This window comes from Hyla sarda, chromosome 8 (assembly GCF_029499605.1).
Source record: "Hyla sarda isolate aHylSar1 chromosome 8, aHylSar1.hap1, whole genome shotgun sequence".
Lineage (NCBI taxonomy): Eukaryota > Metazoa > Chordata > Amphibia > Anura > Hylidae > Hyla > Hyla sarda.
Window position 1 is genome coordinate 144,760,935 of NC_079196.1, and position 20,899 is coordinate 144,781,833.

Genomic DNA, 20,899 nt, shown 5'->3' on the forward strand with positions numbered 1-20,899 from the left:
TACTTACAAGTGGCCATGACATGGCTAGTGTTGAGCGGCATAGGCCATATTCGAATTTGCAATATTTCGCGAATATATGGACGACTATTCATCATATATTCGCTAAATTTGCATATTCGTAATAGTCGCGGTTTTTTCACATACGTGAAAAGTCGCATATGTGAAAATGTATGAACTTTATAGCAAGTATACCAGTGTAACTTGATAGAAGCAGCAGAAGGGAGGGATCAATATTCGCCCGGCGGTCTCACACAGTAGAATTAGAGCCTTCTTTAGACCACACAAGCTGGAAGCAGAGAAGGATGATCACTCTGATGTGTACTGTGGAAAAAAAAAGCGAATATTCGTAATTTCGAATATATAGTGCTATATTTGCGAATATTCGCAAATTCGCGAATATGCGATATTCGTGAATAAAATTCAAATTGCGAATATTCGCTAGCAACACTAGACATGGCTAGTGGGCTTGCACTTCATGATCCTCAAGTCCACTAATGACCTGTTAGTTCAACAAATTTTGCTGAGAAGCCTAGGATCACTGTGCAAGTCGTAGATGTCGACCATGTCTGTCTTTTTTTATTTGAATTCACATTGTGATTTTTATCCCCTCTGTTTTGTTTTTACTTGGTTAGCACTCTGCCCCACCCCCTCAGCCCAGGTCCATTTAAAGTGGCAGCAAGTGGCATAGGGTCCTGTTTTTTCAGGCAGTATCCCAGTCTTTGACTGGGAGCACATGGTAAATTTGTTCCTACTGGTGCTGTGCTTTGCAGTGGCCATTGCTGCCACAGTGCAGGGTCCGGTTGGGTGGTATTGAGGCTCCTTTGCTGGCGGGTTGTTCCCTCTGTGCTCACTGCGGTTGCAAGGTGGTCGTCGCCCTCAGGGCACCACCATTTTCTGCTAGGGATGTTAAAGACCCACTACTTATAGGTGTCCTTGACGTGGCTAGCGGGCTTGCACTTCATGATTATCAAGTACATTAACAACTTGTTAGTTTAATAAATTTGGCTGAGAAGCATAGGATCAATATGCAAGTTGTAGATGTGCAAGCATGTATGTGTTTTTCTCTATTTGAATTCAAATTTGTATGAACCCACCCCTGTTCCTCTTCACCTTCTAAGAGTCATAACTCTTTTATTTTTCCATCCACATGAGGGCTAATTTTTTGACAGTGTAACAAAACAAAAAAAAAGAAAACTGCACATTTTGCTAATTGGGAGGGGGGGGGGGGGGGATTTGGTTTGTTTTTATGCAGTGCACTTCATGGTAAAACTGACATGTTCTTTTTATTCTTTGGTTCAATACTATTAAAATGATACCCATCTTTTCTTGCTATCCTATTATTACTTAAAAAAAACCTCTGACTTTTTTTTTTAAACAAAATAAGTATATTCATAATTGTCTTATTCTGATCACCTAGAACTTTTTATTTTTTCGTATGCTGGAATTTATGAGGGCTAATTTTTTGTGCTGTATTCTGTAGTTTTTATCAGTATTACTTTTGCGTATATGTGTCTTTTTAACTACTTTCTTTTAACAATTTTTTTTCTGGGATGTGATGTGACCGAATATCAGCAAATTAGGACTTTGGTATTTTCTTTACATTTATGCCTTTTGTAGTACGAGATAATTAACATCATATTTTCATAGATTGGACATTTTCGCACATGGCAATCCCAAATATATTTATTTATTAACTTTTTTTTTTTCTCTGGATAATCTGAAAAGAGACACATTTTATTTTTAAAGCTTGTTTAAAAGCTTATTTACTTTTATAAAAACTTTTTTTTAATACTTTTTAATACTTTTTTAGTACCAACAGAGAACTATTTATTGCAATCTTCATATTGCAAATTCTGATTAGTGCTGTTCATATGCATAGCACTGATTAGTGTTAGCGGTGATCTACTTTGATGATCTGCTAGAAGGCAGTCCAGAGAAGATTATCACTGCACATGATTGGGAGCAAGTAAGAGAAGCTCCGGCGTCCATCTTATTTAATCAGACACCCGTGATTGCACCACGGGTGGTCTATTAAATCCCCGCCAAGCCCCATAGGTGCTTCAGAGGCGGTGATCGGCATTGATCACGGCATCTAAGGGGTTAATGGCAGGTATCAGCAGGATCGCTGATGTCTGTCATTATTGGTGAGGTCACATGGTATGTAGCAAGCTCTGCTCTTGCACTCACTTAATAGCTACACCGCTGTGGAGTTAAGTTACTCGCTGCAGTGCTGTACATTTACGGCGCATCTTCTTGGCCATGGAGCTAAGCTGTTTCTAAAAAGCGAGTTAACTACCTGTTTTGTCTAAAGATCCTTAAAAAGCCAAATTTTGGTATTTTTTGTGTAGATTTTATCTATCTATCTATTCATCTAGGCTTGATAATGGCAGTGTGAGGCTGCCAAAACATAGCTCACTATGGAGTGAATAAAGACACCACTTGTTTCCACTAACTTGGAGTGCCACTGATTCTACTTTGATATCTATTCATCTATCTATCTATCTATCTATCTATCTAGTTTAACAGCATGTATGAGTAATCCTATAGATACTGTATACTTACATTAGTAAGCAAAATAAATAATCATTATTTGTTTCTAAAAAATGATTTATAATTACATACTTAATTGACAGTTTGAAAACAGAAGCATAATTCTAAAACTATTGTTGGTGTGTTAGGCAATTATTTGTTTTATATAATACTGTCTATGTTCCAAAAAAAAAAAAAAAATCAATACTTTCAAGGTCAGCACAACAGGACAGAAAAACAGATAAGTAAACCATACGTTTTACCAGAACTAAAAGGGCAAATGTGTCATTTGTGAAACTGATGTTGCCTGAGAAAATAATTGAATTGTTTTCCCTGAAAAATAGATGTAATTAATGTTTGTTTAACTGAGCAGACCAGACAGCGTAGAATATGAAGTCAACCCCACAAATGTAGAGTAAGAAATGTTTGACAGTCTAGCCAATATCATTCAATGACATCTTGTCTAGAAGGAAAATCAATGTGATTGTGGTTTTATGGGTTCAAAGTCAAAGTGTGATATAAATCCTTATATTAAATATTTTGCGTTGATTCAATATATGATATGTTTATAGTTATATTTGCTTAATTAAATTTTGTCACAAAGGAGCCAAAAGCCAACTTCCAAATCAGTTATTTAGCAAATATTGTGTCTATCATGTTAGAGTTAGTCTTTTTGCACATCTTTTACTGTTTACTGTACTTTGATTACCTTATGGCTATGCTCACACATTGTACAATGAAAAGGAAAAAAACTGCAGTAAATTGGTATAAAAAGCAGCAGTTTTTTTTTCATCTAAAAATGTGTTCTATTGACCTCTATAGAAAAGCAACTGTTAATGAATTGTTTTAAAAATTGAGCATAATTCAATGTAGTGTAAGCACTGATATCCGCTCTACCATAGACGTATATGCTATGTTGCTGCAGTTTTTTTTTTTTTTTTTTTAACAATGTGTGAATCTAGCCTTAAGGTGTTGTTATCATAACTAAAAATGAGCGAACTTTTCAAAAATTCCATTCGGCCGATTCACCGAATTTTCCGATAAAGTTTGTTTTGATCCGAATTTTTTCGCGGCGAATCTATATTAAAAAGGCTATTTCTAGCCTACATGCAGCCTCTATAGCGGTATAGAACACTTTGCTGTGTTCTAAAACACATATAGAGTGTGCTGGGTTAGTGAAATAATACTGTTATTCAGAATAACATGCAGATTACCGGCATCGCTTTTAGAATCACTGCCGCACAGCAGCACAATGACAGAGCCTGGTGGTGGCATCAGTGTCAGGAGACCATATAGTGACTGAATGACAGCGTGGAGGTGTTGACAGCATGAGGAGACCCTTTAGTGGCTGAATGGCACAGCGTTTAGGTGTTGGCAGCATGAGGACACCATATAGTGGCAGAATGACACAGCTTGGATGAGGCTGAAGCATGAGGACACCATATAGTGGCTAAATGACACAGAATGGAGGTGTTGGCAGCATGAGGACACCATATAGTGGCTGAATGGCACAGTGTGGAAGTGTTGGCAGAATGAGGACACCATATAGTGGCTGAATGACACAGCTTGGATGAAGCTGAAGCATGAGGACACCATATAGTGGCTGAATGACACAGCGTGGAGGTGTTGGTAGCATCAGTAACCCATATATTGCCTGAATGACACAGCCTGGAGTTGGCTGATGCACAAGTACGCACCAGGGCTTCACAATCCCCCCCAAAAAACACAACAATTTTAGAAATTTTTGGAAACGATTTTGGATAGCGGGTGCTACCTATGAGAAAATTTGAAATTACCAGACCCAGGCCCAACAGCGGCATCAGTAACCCATATATTGCCTGATTGACACAGCCTGGAGTTGGCTGATGCACGAGTACACACCAGGGCTTCACAATCCCCTCCAAAAATCACCACAATTTTAGACATTTTTAAAAAAGATTTTGGATAGCGGGTGCTACCTATGAGAAAATTTGAAATGACCAGACCCAAGCCCCACAGCAGCATCAGTAACCCATATATTGCCTGAATGACCCAGTCTGGAGTTGGCTGATGCACGAGTACACACCAGGGCTTTACAATCCCTCCCAAAAAACACAAAAATTTTAGATTTTTTTTTTAAAGATTTTGGATAGCGGGTGCTACCTATGACAACATTTGAAATGACCAGACCCAGGCCCAGCAGCGCCATCATTTTTTTACTTGAAAATTAAAATAAACTTTGAGTGTCCCGGACCCCATCGTGTGGGTACGAAGGACCAAATCCAACAAGCCCCCACAGCAACATTAGTAAAGCATATATTGCCTGAATGACACAGCCTGGAGTTGGCTGATTCACGAGTACACAGCAGGGCTGCACAATTCCCCCACCAAAAACACCACAATTTTAGAAATTTTTGAAAAAGATTTTGGATAGCGGGTGCTACCTTTGAGAAAATTTGAAATTACCAGACCCAGGCCCCACAGCGGCATCAGTAACACATATATTGCCTGAATGACACAGCCTGGAGTTGGCTGATGCACGAGTTCACACCAGGGCTTCACAATCCCCCCCAAAAAACACCACAATTTTAGAAATTTTTTAAAAAGATTTTGGATAGCGGGTGCTACCCATGAGAAAAGTTGAAATTCCCCGACCCAGGCCCAGCAGCGCCATAATTTTTTGATTTGAAATTTAAAACAACCTTTGCATGTCCCGGACCCTAGCGTGTGGGTACAAAGGACCAAATCCAACAAGCCCCCACAGGGCTCATGTGGCCGTGAGATTTAGGCGCAAGGTCTCCATTGCCCTGACCGGCCATTGTTACCAAGACTTCTCACCAAGGCAAACCATGTGAAGAACAACGTGACACCGCCGTGACCTGCACACATGGTATGCTGAAGGGCCACTGAGACTTGTCCGGGAAGTGGAGGCTTAAGACACAGTGGAGGATGTGGAGGCGGAGTAGCACACTGTCGCAGGACCAATGGGGTGACAGAGTGTAGCAGGAAGCAGCATTGAGTACACACCAGGGCTTCAGAATCCCAAAGAAAAAACAAACATTTTTAAAATAATTTTAAGAATATTTAGGACAGTGGGTGCTACCTATATATTGCCTGAATGACACAGCCTGGAGTTGGCTGATGCATGAGTACACTCTAGGGCTTCACAATCCCTCCAAAAAAATACAACAATTGTAGAAATTTATGAAGAAGACTTTTGGATAGCGGGTGCTACCAGCAGCGCCATCAGTAAACCATATATTGCCTGAATGACACAGGCTGGAGTTGGCTGATGCATGAGTATGCACCAAAGTTTCACAATCCCTAATAAAAAAGACAAACATTTTTGACGAAAAATCTTAACGAAAATTTAGGACAGCGAGTGCTCTCTATATATATTACCAGAATGACGCAGCCTGGAGTTGGCTGTAGCATGAGGAGACCATTGAAATGTGTGACTTTTTAATTTGAAATTTAAATCAGAATTTGTGTCCCAGACCACGCCGTGTGGGTACAAAGGACCTAATCTCACAAGCACCCATAGGGCTCATGTGGCCGTAAGATGTAAGCGCAACGTCTCCATAGCCCTGACCGGCAATTTTTGGTTTTTGTACCTTGTTTAAGAACAAGCGCATATCCAAGAGTCCAGAAGACTCTATAATCCAGGACGGTGGACCACCAAAAGACATTCTTCTATAAAATAATTTTTTATGAAATAAAGAAGCAGAGTTCATCCCTCTGCGCATTTTTTTGAAAATTTTGAAAATTTAACTTAAAAAATCATACATTTTTAGTAAGCAAAATAAATAATACATTGCACCATAAATGTTGAAATTTAAATTAAGCATGTATATATGTATTTCAAAAATCCTAAAATTAAAGGCCCAAGCCCAGAAGCATCATGAAGTCAAGTAGTTCCTGAAAGACACAGGAGCAGTCAGGAGTAGGCATCAGCAGTACCTAAGAGGCTTTAATAACCCCTTACATTGCACGATCACTCGCGAGATCGAGCAATAACAGGTGTGTTATGCCCTCAGATGTCCGGGGCTGCACGCGCGCTACACTGAACAGACCAGCGTGTGTCTATCTTTCAGGTGCGGGTAACCCGCTCAACCCCGTTCGCGATAGGGATCAGGGATTGCAATTATTTGCCAGGAAAGAAGAATCACAACTAAGCGCGGGTCATAAGCTTGGGTTCATTAAGTCCCTGCCCTTTGTACACACCGCATATCTCTACTACCGATTGGATGGTTTAGTGAGGTCCTCGGAGAAGGCCCTACCAGAGCGCCGAGAATTTAAAGATCATAGTTGAAATTAGCATTAAGCATGTATTAGATACTGCTAAACTTCCAAAAATTGAAGGCCCAAGGCCTGAGGCATCAGGGAGTCAATTATTTCCTGAAAGACACAGAATGAGTCAGGAGCAGTCAGAAGCAGTACCCAAGAGGGTTTCATAACCAACCCTTTACATTTAAAGATGAATGTTGAAATTTGCATTAAGCATGTATTTAGCTACTGCAAAACATCCAAAAATTGTAGGCCCAAGGCCTGAGGCATCAGGGAGGCAAGCAGTTCCCGAAAGACACAGAATGAGTCAGGAGCAGTCATTCGCAGTACCCAAGAGGGTTTCATAACCATCCCCTTACATTTAAAGATGAATGTTGAAATTTGCATTAAGCATGTATTTAGCTACTGATAAACATCCAAAAATTTAAGGCCCAAGGCCTGAGGGCAGGGAGGCAAGTAGTTCCTGAAATACACAGAATGAGTATGGAGCAGGAATTCACAGTACCCAAGAGGGTTTCATAACCCCTTTCATTTAAAGATCAATGTTGACATTTGCATTAAGCATATATTTAGCTACTGCTAAACATCCAAAAATTAAAGGCCCAAGGCCAGAAGCATCAGTGAGGCAAGTAGTTCCTGAAAGACACAGGATGAGCCAGGAGCAGGCAATCGCAGTACCAAAGAGGGCTTCATAACCCTAATTGATAACCCAAGAGGATTTCATAACCAACCATAATTGGGAAATGTTGGTGTAGCAGCATGGTCAATCTACTCTGAGGCATCTGGCATTGGTGGCTGGAAATCTTGGCTGATCCATCCCTGATTCATCTTGACAAACGTTAGTCTCTCCACATTTTTAGTGGACAGACGAGTTCGCCTTGGGGTGACTATGGCCCCGGCCGCACTAAACACCTGCTCTGATGGCACACAACTGGCCGGGAAGGACAGCTTTTCCAGGGCAAACTCTGCTAGTTGCGGCCATAAATCAAGTTTGGCTGCCCAGAAGTCCAGCAGATCTTTAATGGTTGTTGGCATGGCCATGTCAAGGTATGCCACCACCTGCTGGTTCAGGTCCTGCTCCATGTCTACCTACTGCTGATGAGTTGCTTCACTATGCGGGTGAAGAAAGCTACTCATCAGCGACTGTAGACTCAGGCTGCTGCTGATTGAGCTGGTACTGCTCTTGCCACCCCTCCCCTCCCCAGCAGCCATGGCAGTGGAAGGTGAGTGCAGAGGGCCCCCCGAGTCAGACCTGCGTCTGGACGGACCATGTGGCCGATAGGCATCAGCCAATTGACTACGTAGAATCTCTCTGTAGTAGGTCAGTTTGTCCTCCCTCCCAGTGGGTGTAAAAAAGGCCCCCATTTTGGGACGGTAGCGAGGGTCTAATAAGGTAGAGATCAAGAAGTCATCCCGCTGACAAATTTTGACAATTCGGGGGTCACTATGCAAGCAACTTAGCATACATTGTGCCATTTGCGCCAATGACTTGGAGGGACTACCTGCCTCCATCTCCACTGCCTACTGCCACGGTGTGTCTGGGTCCTCTGTCTCGCATTCCTCATAACCCTCCAGCTCCTCTGGCTGCTCCTGCTCCTCCTCTCCTGCCCGATGACTAGAAACACCGGCCATCTCATCCAACCTAAACTGTGCTCCGCTCTGCCCCACATCATCCTCCTCCTCCAGTTCAGCCCCCACAGGGCTCACGTAGCCTTGAGATGTAGGAGCAATGTCTCCATTGCCGTGACCAGCCATGGTTTCAATCATTTGTTGTAGGAAATGTAGGAGTGGAATCACGTCGTTCATGGCGTAATCCAGGCGACTCACAAATAATGTGGCTTCCTCAAAGGGTCTCAGCAAACGGCAGGTGTCACGTATGAGCTGCCACTGGTTCACATTGAAGTTACACAGGGGAGTACTCCTATCTGCTTGGATCATCAAGAAATCGGTGATGGCTTTTCTTTGTTCGTATAGTCTGTCCAACATATGGAGGGTGGAATTCCAACGTGTGGCAACGTCACAAATAAGACTATGTTGTGGGATACTATTCTGACGCTGCAGCTCAAGGAAGGTGTGCTTGGCGGTGTACGAGTGGCTGAAGTGCATGCACAGTTTCCTTGCCATTTTCAGGATGTTTTGCAAATGGGGTGAAGATTTGAAGAAGTGCTTGAAAACCAGATTCAACATGTGTGCCATGAAGGGCGCATGTTTCACACTTCCTTGTCGCAGCGCGGACACGATGTTCTTCCCGTTGTCGGTCACCATGGTTCCCATTTCCAGATTTCGTGGAGTAAGCCATACTCGGATTTCTTTACGAATGAACTTTAACAGTTCCTCCCCTGTGTGACTCCGTTCATCAAGGCAAACCATGTGGAAAAACAGCTTGACACCGCCGTGCCCTACACAAATGGTACAATGAAGGGCCACCGAGATTTGGACATGCAGTGGAGGCCGAGGGTACGGTGGAGGATGAGGAGGCGGCGTCGCACGCTGTAACAGGACCAACTGTCTGGGAGCGAGAGAGTAGAGGAGGAAGTGGTGTGACCTGTCCAAGTTGCTGTTGTGGCTGTGCAGGAACCACATTTACCCAGTGGGCCGTAAAAGACAAGTATTGTCCCTGCCCGTAGTTACAGCTCCACACGTCGGTGCTGCCGTACACTTTTGAACACACCGACAGGCTCAAGGACTGGCCTACATTCTCTTGTACAAACTTATGCAGGGCTGGTACTGCCTTCTTCGCAAAGAAATGACTGCTTGGGACTCTCCACCTCGGCTCGGCACAAGCCATCAATTCTCTGAAAGGTGCAGAGTCCACCACTTGAAAAGGGAGGGACTGCAACACCAGCAACTTGGACAGGAGCACATTCATCTTCTGCGCCTTTGGATGAGTGGGCGCCTACTGTTGTCTCTTGTACATGGCTTTGCCGATGGATTGTTGGCGGAATGGTTGACTAAAAGCAGGAGAAGCAGGAGCGACAGACCTTGGCCACGCGTCAGAAAACTTCCACACCGCCTAGTAGCTGATTTTCCCACCCGCTGTCCGCACTAATTGACCGCTACTGGCGCCGTCTCCAGGAACCCCTGTTCCACTACCTCCCGGAAAGGTAGGCTGCCGCGAAGCAGGTGGTCTCCCCCAGGCAAGTTTCGCTCCTGAATTTCCACTACTGCCACCACGCTGACTGCCAACCGTGCTAACGCCTTGCTGCCTCAAGGGCAACCTGCAACTCTCTTCTCCTGATGATGATGAAGCCCCTTCTGCACCCGGCTCCCAATTGAGATCGGCTTAATCATCATCAACAGTTGTGTGCACGTCACTGATGTCCTCCTCAGGTTCCCCAACAGTGTCTGCTTCAGGACCCTGAACACTTGCAACACCGCCTCCCACGTCACTCTCCGCATCACTACTTGCTGACTGTCATCTATTAGATCATCCTCAGTAAATAGTGGAGCTGAACCCACAGCATAAGATACTTCTCTAGGAGAGGGAACAGCATAGGACAAAGGGACTGAATGGGAGGACAGGGACTGCTCCCGGGCCATCCCAACTGAGGGTTGTGTCTGAGGAACCCGCCGACTGTTGACTGGGGGTGTCAGATGTCACTTGTGATGATGTGGATGAGCATGTTAACCAATCGACGACGGCAGATGGGTTGCTGGTGGAGATACGACCGCTGGCTGATAACGGGAGCTCAGGCCTCTCGCTGCGACTCCTTCTGCCACTCGCCCCAATTCTGCTGCCAACTCTGCCTGAAGTATTTAGGCCTCTGCCACTCCTCTGTGCACGTCCTGGCACTTCTCTGCCTGACATACTTGCGTTTATGAGGGTATTACAATACACTACACTACTCTTTAAACAGTATTTGTCTAGAACAGCAGCAGGTGATTACTTACGGCTGTCCTTTCACAGTATGTAGGTCCTTGACAGATTAGGTACTAGATGGTACAATACTTGGATGTACCTATGCGGTCTGCACTGATGAGGGCAGTAATAAGCGTAACTATACGCAGAAAAAACTCTGTATTTTTGTAAAACAGCAGCCGGTGAATGCTATTGTTGGACTTTGAGGGTATGGAGCACCTTGACAGCTTAACAGTTACTAAATGGTACAATACTTGGATGTACCTATGTGGTATGCACTGATGAGGGCAGTAATATGCCTAACTATACGCAGAAAAAAAACAGTATTTTTGTAAAACACCAGCCGGTGGATACTATTGTTTGGACTTTGGCGGTATGGAGCACCTTGACAGCTTAACAGGTACTAAATGGTACAATACTTGGATGCACGTATGCGGTATGCACTGATGAGGGCAGTAATATGCCTATTAGCAGAAAAAAATCTGTATTTTTGTAAAAGACCAGCTGGAGGATACTATTGTTTGGACTTTGACGGTATGGAGCACCTTGACAGCTTAACAGGTACTAAATGGTACAATACTTGGATGTACCTATGCGGTATGCACTGATGAGGGTAGTAATATGCCTAACTATACACAGAAAAAAATCTGTATCTTTGGAAAACACCAGCCGGTGAATGCTATTGTTTGGACTTTGACGGTATGGAGCACCTTGACAACTTAACAGGTACTAAATGGAACAATACTTGGATTTACCTATGCAGTCTGCACTGATGAGGGCAGTAATAAGCATAACTATACGCAGAAAAAACTCTGTATTTTTGTAAAACACCAGCCGGTGAATGCTATTGTTTTGACTTTGACGGTATGGAGCACCTTGAAAACTTAACAGGTACTAGATGGTACAAGACTTTGATGTACCTATGCGGTATGCACTGATGAGGGCAGTAATATGCATAACTATACGCAGAAAAAACTCAGTATTTTTGTAAAACACCAGCCGGTGGATACTATTGTTTGGACTTTGACGGTTTGGAGCACCTTGAAAATTAACAGGTACTATGTCAGGATCCGGGTTGGTAGCGGGAAGAACACGGGAGTGGATCCTCTGTGTCAGTGAGGCGATGGCGTGGGCCGTACCAGGGGAACGTAATCTAAGGGGTTACTGGTATTCACCAGAGCCCGCCGCAAAGCGGGATGGACTTGCTGCGGCAGGTAACCCCCAGGTTATTCTACCCGATAGCGACTCAACTTCACTTACTGCTGAGACAGGCGCGGAACACAAGGACTAGGCAAAGGCAAGGTCGGACGTAGCAGAAGGTCTGGGCAGGCGACAACGGTTTGTAGTCAGGGGCAACGGCAAAGGGCCTGGATACACAGGCAATAGGCACACAGGAACGCTTTCACTGGCACTAGGGCAACAAGATCCGACAAGGACAGGAAGGGGAAGTAGGTTTATGTGTAGGGAGTGATTAGGAACTGATTGGGCCAGGCACCAATTAATGGTGCACTGGCCCATTAAATCTGAGAGACCCGGCGGCGCGCCCTAGAGAGCGGGGCCGCGCGCCGGGACTGAGCAGGAGGACGAGGCAGTTGAGATTATCAGGATGCGACCCGCGGGCAGGCACGTCCCGCCGCGCAGATCGCATCCCCGCCGGGGGACACAGAGCAGCGCTCCCGGTCAGCGAGTCTGACAGGGGCACTGCAAGGATGAACAGGACGCCGCAAGCGCTCTGGGGTAGGAGCGGGACCCGGAGCGCTCGGCGTTACATACTAAATGGTACAATACTTGGATGTACGTATGAGGTATGCACTGATGAGGGCAGTAATATGCCTATTAGCAGAAAATCTGTATTTTTGTAAAATACCAGCCGGTGAATGCTATTGTTTGGACTTTGACGGTATGGAGCACCTTGACAGCTTAACAGGTACTAAATTGTACAATACTTGGATGTACCTATGCAGTATGCACTGATGAGGGCAGTTATATATGCATAACTATACACAGAAAAAACTATTAAAAAATAAAAATAAAACAGCCGGTGAATACTATTGTTTGAACTTGCACAGCATGTAGCCCCTTGACAGATTAACAGTTACAAAATGGTACAAGTGCACTACAGTCCACTGAACAATCACGTATTTCTGAACAGCAGCAGGACCCAACAGTGCAGCACCACAAAAAAAAAAAATCCAGGGATTAAACCCTAAGTTGCACAATTCTGAACAGCAGAAGATTTGTGGAGCAAAAAAAAAAAAAAAACTCAATTGGGCTAAAAAATGAGGAGATAAGATGCTTCAGAAAGTTCAGGCAGCTTGGAGATCTGTATGAGGCAGCTGACAGCTATCTGCCCCTCTCTGCTGCAATGCTCAATAACATGAATAGGAGGTTTAGCTATCAATGATCCTTCTCAGTGTAACAGCAAAGCACTCTGCACTCTGTCTTTCCCTAATGCTGATGTGACTAGCACTTGCAGTGTAATGCTGTGGTATGAGCTATTCACACACACGCAGTCCCGTCCTCTCCATCTGAGTGCATAGATGAAATGAAGAGAGGCAAGATGGCTGCCGATTATATAGGGGCTGTGACATCACAGGGGTCAGGGAACACTGATTGGCTGCATCTCACATGTGATTCAGGGTCAGCCCACCTACCTTCATTCCCGCCGCTGTTTCCCGCCCTCCCATAATCCCCTGCCCCATGTACTCACATGTGGATCCGCCATCTTAGGTCTCCAATAGCCTGGAATGCTGTAAAATGGAGTTTAATGAAGCGATTCGCGCGATCGAATCGCAGCGATATTCGCATTCGTTGCAAATCGAATTTTTCATGAAATTCATAACGAATTCGGGTTCGTCAACTTCGATTCGCTCATTTCTAGTTAGCAACTACTGCGCATCCAATAGTTTGAGGAGACATCCACTGCTTCCTACGCTAGGCGGGCAAGTAATGATAAGGAGAGTGGCGTGGGAGATGGTGTCGCGAGCATTCAGGCTTTTGAAGCAGGCACTGCTGAGGAACCTGAGGAGGAAATCAGTGACGTGCAGACACAACTCGATGATGATGATGATGAAGCCAATCGCACTTGGGAGCCGGGTGCAGAAGGGGCTTCATCATCATCAGGAGAGGAGGGTTGCAGGTTGCCTATGAGGCAGCAGCTGAGCCAGCAAGGTGGTAGCATGGTTGGCAGTCAGCATGGTGGCAGAAGTGGAAAGTCTGGAGCCAAACGTGCCTGGGGTAGACCACCTGCTTCATGGCAGCCTCCCTTCCATGAGGTAGTGAAACAGAGGTTCCTGGAGTAAGCGGGAGTAGCAGTCAACCAGTGCGGACTGTTGGTGGGAAAATCAGCTACTCGGCAGTGTGGCAGTTTTTCATCAAGCATCCGGAGGAGGTTAACTAGGCCACATGCAAGATGTGTCGGCAGAAGGTGAAGCGAGTCCCAATGTTGGCACCACGGCCCTGTGCCAATATATGCAGCATCACCATAAAGTGGCCTGGGAGAACCGTGGCTCCGATGTGGTGGTCCAGTCTGCTGCATCACCCAGTGGCATGCTGCTCCCTGTTTCAGCCAGCCAAGACTCCACCACCTCAGCTGAAGGGAGCTGTGTGTCATATCCATCTTTTGTCGCTTCAGATGTTCCTGCTCCTCCTACTTCGAGTCAGTCATTCCGCCAGCAATCCATAGGCGAAGCCATGTCCAAGAGACAACAGTATGCGCCGAGCCGAAGTAGAGAGTGCCAAGTCGTAATTTCTTTGCGAAAAACGCAGTACCAACCCTGCACAATTTTGTGGGACAGAATGTTGGCCAGTCCTTGAGTCTCTCGGTGTGTACCAAAGTACACGACAGTGCCGACATGTGGAGCTGTAACTACGATCAGGGACAATACATGTATTTTAGAGCCCACTGGGTGAATGTGGTTCCTGCACAGCCACAACAACAGCAAATTGGACAGGCCACACCATTTCTGCCTCCACGCTCTCAGGCCATTGGTCCTGTGACAGTTTTACGCCGCCTCCTCATCCTCCAATGTTTCCTCAGCCTTCACTGCAAGGACAAGTCTCAGTTCCCCTCCAGCATACCATGTGTGCAGTGCACAGCGGTGTCATGCTGTTCTTCACATGGTTTGCCTTGGCGAATGGAGTCACACAGGGGAGGAACTGCAAAAGTCATTCATAAAGAAATCGAATCATGGCTTACTCAACAAAAACTGGAAATGGTAACCTTGTTGACCGACAACGGGAAGAACATCTTGTCTGCGCTGGACAAGGAAATCTGAGACATGCGCCCTGCATGGCACACATGTTCAATCTGGTTGTCAAGCAGTTCCTGAAGTGTTCCCCCCATCTGCAAGACATCCTAACAATGAGAAGGAAACTATACATGCACTTTAGCCACTCGTACACTGCAAAGCACACCCTCCTTAAGCTGCAGCGTCAGAACGGCAGCCCCCAACATAGTCTGATATGCGACATTACCATATGTTGGAATTCCACCCTCCATATGTTGGACCGACTATACGAACAGATAAAAGTCATCAACAATTTCTTGATGATTCATGCAGAAAGGGGGACTCCCCTGTGTAACTTCAATGTCAACCAGTGGCAGCTCATACGTGACACCTGCCGTTTGCTCAGGCCCTTTGGGGAGGCCACATTATTAGTCAGTCGCCAGGATTACAGGATGAACGATGTCATTACTCTTCTTCATTTACTACAACACGTGCTGGAAATGATGGCTTGTCAGGGCACTGGAGACGTTGCGCCTACATCTCACGGCCACATGAGCCCTGTGGGGGCTGAACTGGAGGAGGAGGAGGAGGGGGACAGGCACAGTGTAGCACAGTTTAGGTTTCGCGAAATGGGGCATTTTTTTTAGTCATCTGACAGGAGAGGAGGAGCAGGAGCAGCTAGAGGAGGTAGAGGGTTATGAGGAAGGCGAGACAGAGGACTCCAACAAATCGTGGCAGTATGCAGTGAAGATGGAGGCAGGGAGTCCCTCCGAGTCACTTGCACAAATGGCACGATGCATGCTCACTTGCTTGCCTATTGACCGCCGAATTGTCACCATTTGGCAGCGGGATGACTTCTGGATCTCCAACTTATTGGGCCCTCGCTACTGGCACAAAATGGGGGCTTTTTTTACACTAACTGAGAGCACAAACTGACCTACTACAGAGACATCCTACGTAGTCAGTTGGCCAATGCCTATCTGCACCATCGTCCATCCTCTTGCAGATCTGACTCAGGGGGCCCTCTGCGCTCACCTTCCACTGCCATGTCTGCTGGGGAGAGGTGGGGTGGCAGGAGCAGTACCAGCTCCATCAGCAGCAGCCTGAGCCTACAGTCGCTGATGAGTAGCTTTCTTCACTTGCATAGTGAAGCAACTCATCTTCAGCAGGTAGACCTGGAGCAGGACCTGAACCAGCGGGTGGTGGCATACCTTGACATGACCATACCAACACACCTTGAAGATCCGCTGGACTTCTAGGCAGCCAAACTTGATTTGTGGCCACAACTAGCAGAGTTTGGCCTGGAAAAGCTGTCTTGGCCGGCCAGTAGTGTGCAATCAGAGCGGGTGTTTAGTGCGGCGGGGGCCATAGTAACCCCAAGGAGAACTCGTCTGTCCACGAAAATGTGGAGAGACTGACCTTTGTGAAGATGAATAAGGCATGGATCAGCAAGGATTTCCACCCACCCATGCCTGATGCATCAGAGTAGATTGACCATGGTGCCACACCAACGCTTCACAAATATGGATAGTGCAAAACATATTTAAGGTGCTGCTCCCCAGTTACAGACATTCCTCGGGATCAGACCACAAGTAAGTATTGAGGATATGCATTAGCTAAAACTTTACTTTTCTTAGGATAAAATATATGTATCCAAAACTTTTTTTGGAAAGGAAACAAAGGGAAAAATGTGCAAAAAACACCATGTGCCACCTACGCCACCAAGTATTGAAGTGATGCGAAAACCTCTAAAAGGTGGAAGGGAACAACATTTGGTCCATTGTAACCGGTGGGGGTAACAACTTCCCCTTTAAGGCCCTACTCTCGCATTATGAATTCCCTTCTTGGCAAGTGTTTCCACCTACCATCACTGCCATTTCACAGGGTTTTTAGGTGGAAATAGGGAGAGTTTCCTGTGTTGGGCCGCACTTTTTAGGGCGAGTAACACTTGCCAAGAAGGGAATTAATAGGGCGAGAGTAGGGCCTTACAGGGGAATTTTTTTACCCCAACTTGCAATGGACAATAGGTTGTTCCCTTCTATCTTTTCAAGGAAAGTCAATGGATAGGACTTGATATACCGTTTTGTACGATTTGCAGGTGAAAAATCGTGAGTGCAAGTCGGATGCTAAAATAGTGACCTAACTTTACAGCATTGTGTTACTGTTAATATGAGGCATGAAAAGCTGTAATACAGCTCAATTTGAATAAACAGTATTAGGCTGCATTCACACCTCGTTTTTTACATACGGGTGCCGGATCCGCCTGTGGGAGGGGAAAACCGGGCTCTCCCATACCCCAGCCGGATCAGCCCGTGACTCCATTTACTTTAATGATCCGACCGTAGTCAAACGGTGACTCCGGTCGGCTCAGTTTTGACCTGTATCCGGTTTTGGGCCGGACCTATAACCGTAGTATACTACGGTTTTAGGTCCGGTCAGGAAACTACATACGGGTCAAAACTGAGCCGACCGGAGTCACCGTTTGACTCTGGTCGGCTCATTGAAGTAAATGGAGTCACGGACTGATCTGGCTGGGGTACGAGAGAGCCTGGTTTTCCCCTCCCACAGCCGGATCCAGCACCCGTATGTAAAAAACGAGGTGTGAATGCAGCCTTAGGGGAGATTACTTCTTCTAAAATAGCTATGCTGCTAAACATTTTGTTATACTGATACATTAAATAAATAAAGATGTTTCAAACTGACGTGCTAAATTTGAAGCTCTATATTCCATAGATACCATGTGCTTTCTTTATACAATCCACAAAGGGTTTTTGCTTCCAGAAATACCAATCTCTGAAGCATTATGTGTATCATGGACTATTGAGTGTGCATACTATTAGAATATGGAATATCTTTAGTATATTTGCTGGTCTTTCCTTAGTAACAGGGTGGGTAAATAAATCCCGGCACTCACAAATGATGCTTAAATCACCTTGGGTGTTTATTCACACATAGGAAATATGCGACTCGCAGGACGCATTTCGGCCAGCAGGTGGCCTTTGTCAACTGATCTCAGATCAGATCAGTTGACAAAGGCCACCTGTTGGCCAAAACGCGTCCTGCGAGCCGCATATTTCCTATGTGTGAATAAACACCCAAGGTGATTTAAGCATCATTTGTGAGTGCCGGGATTTAATTACCCACCCTGCTGATTACCTGTCTGCGGGCACCACACCATTGGATGAGTGCCGACTCTCTGCTACCTCTATTTTCTTAGTTACACACCCTAACCATGGCAGACAATTCATTATCATCACTTTTAATATTAGGATTTTGAAGTGAAATATTTCTACTTTCTCATAGAAATACATAATAAAACATAGGTGGTGAGAAGTTGAGCCAATATAATTCTGTACATTTATATTTAGGGCTAATTTATTCAAGTCTAATGAGGATAAATATAGAAAGCAGGATCAGCTCGAAAGGATCATTATCTAGTCAAGTTATCCCAGCACTCCTTACAATTTGCCAGGAAGAGATATAATTGATACAATTCTCTTCTATCCAGATCATTAACTAACACAGCAAGTCACTAATAATATTATGTAGTCAATGCTCATACTACAATATGTGTTAAATTGTACTTATATTCCATTTATTTTGTTATGCTCAGTGTTCATGAAATACATGTCAGGGTTAATATAAAACAGCAACTCGAAAAAAAGGCACTAAAAGAGACAGCTGCTAACAATAACAATGCTGGGACACAGATTGGGTAAAGCTCTCTATTTAAATGAACAAATGATTTATTTTTGCACTGCTGTAGATGGATCTCAGCCTTAACCAATGTAGTCATATGATTCAATATTACTACTTTAATGGGCAGTGAAAATGTGTTGCTTAATCATTCCACAGTATATAGTTGCATTTATACTCAGTTTTTTTCTGCCCTGTGGGGGAGATTTATCAAAACCTGTCCAGAGGAAAATTTGCTGAGTTGCCCATAGCAACCAATCAGATGGCTTCTTTCATTTTTAACTATGCCTCTGTAAAGTGAATACAGGACTTCAAAAGACCAGGATTTTCGGCGCTGACCACAGAGAAATGAACAAAGCCCAGGGAAAGGAATGGAGGTTTAATAGCAACGCGTTTCACCGCAGGTACGGCTTCATCAGGCTTAACATACAACAGTTGTTGAGGGGACGTATGAACCGACACAGATGGAACATCAGACACGGTTATATGCTGCATAGCATATCAAAGCATTTTTCTTTAAAGCACAATAATTGTTTTGATTCTTAAAATTTAATTATTTTGGAATCTGTTCCTATAAGCTATTCAAATAGGTTTCAATGTTTGATTAACCGGGAGAGCTTTTGGATCCATAAGTTAGCTACTTTATTTCCGTATGGTTTAAATGAGACAATTGAAAATTTTCGCTAATTCTGTTTTTATATTATTATAATCTTCTAATTTAATTTAATTTATTTTATCTCACTTTATTATTTTGGTTCTATATTTGATGCAGTGCATACCCCTGTCTGATGTTCATCAATGACTTTCCAAGTGTGAATTGGTGCCTGTGGAGGGTGTATCCTCCACAGACACTGGCCCTCATTTACTATTCTAAACCCGACCTCTTTTGTCAGGTTTTATTGGCGCATCTTTGTCTGCGCCATGTCGCAGACATCGTGCGCCAGTCTGCGACACTATGCGACATTTTTTCCCGACGGACCCGATGTGGATTCTCCCAAACCCGAAAAAGGGGCGTAACCCGACATTTCTGAGCTTTCCCACGTATTTATTAAGGTTTCCAACCCGAATTTGTTGAATTGTTGTGGATTTTTTCCCGACAGCTCAGAGGAGTTGGAAATCAAAACCTACAAAACCCACGTGCGACAAACAGGATGCGACATAATAATAATAAATACCAGGGGAAAAAAGCAGTCGGGTAAGAAAGCAACATAGACTTACAACCCGATTTTCTTAGTAAATGAGGGCCACTGTGTGGTTCATAGCTTGAGCCCTGGATTTAGCCTGACCCGCCCAGTGGAATTAACATGCTCAGTCTTATTTAGGCCCTATTTCACATTGTGCGTTTTTTTTTCTTTCTTTCTTTTTTGTATTGATTTGGTCTTTTAAGGATAATTGGTTATATTCGTGTTTTGCATTTATAACATGTTCTGATTAGTACTGCGCTCTTTATATACATTTTATATATAGTTTTTATACATACGTGTATTATTTGTATTTTATGACTATTGCGCACCTTATAGGTTAACTATGTATGTACTTTATGGAGTAACTCTGTGTGGGTATAAAAACCCTCAACAACTGTTGTATGTTAAGCCTGATGAAGCCTCGCATGCGGTGAAACGCGTTGCTATTAAACCTCCATTCCTTTACCTAACTCCATTTCTCCGTGGTCAGCGCCGAAAATCCTGGTCTTTTGAAGTCCTGTATTTATTCCACATCTCTCAGGAAGGCTGCAGACTACAGGATTGTGATCCTAAAATCACATGCGACCAGCATTGTTGTGTATGCCACTACACAACTTAGCAGGGTGAGCATGGAAATTTTTCCTTTTCTTTTTCCCTGCCCTTGTGCTGGCTTTACTCCACAGGGAGTGCCTTTCTTCTTTTCTCTTTTCTGTAAAATGAAAGAAGCCATCTGATTGGTTGGGCAACTCAGCAACTTTTGCTCTGGACAGGTTTTGATGAATCTCACTCTGTATGTTTGTCATACATCGGCAACCTGTCAAAAACAGATACTGATGCATACTACGGTATGCGGACATCGGACCCTTGAGTTTAATAGGCTAAGTGTACTCACCTTAAATGGGCACTCTCAAATTCAAAAACATTTTCTATGTTGTACATCTTGGCAAAACATTAACCCCTTAACGACGAAGGATGTATATTTACGTCCACCACCGGAACCAGCGACATGCCGCAGGGTCACGCGGTGTCCCCGCGTCATATCGGGTCGGTCCCGGCAGCCATCAACGGCCGGGACCCACGGCTAATACAGGACATCACCGATCGTGGTGATGCCCTGTATTAACCCTTCTGATGCG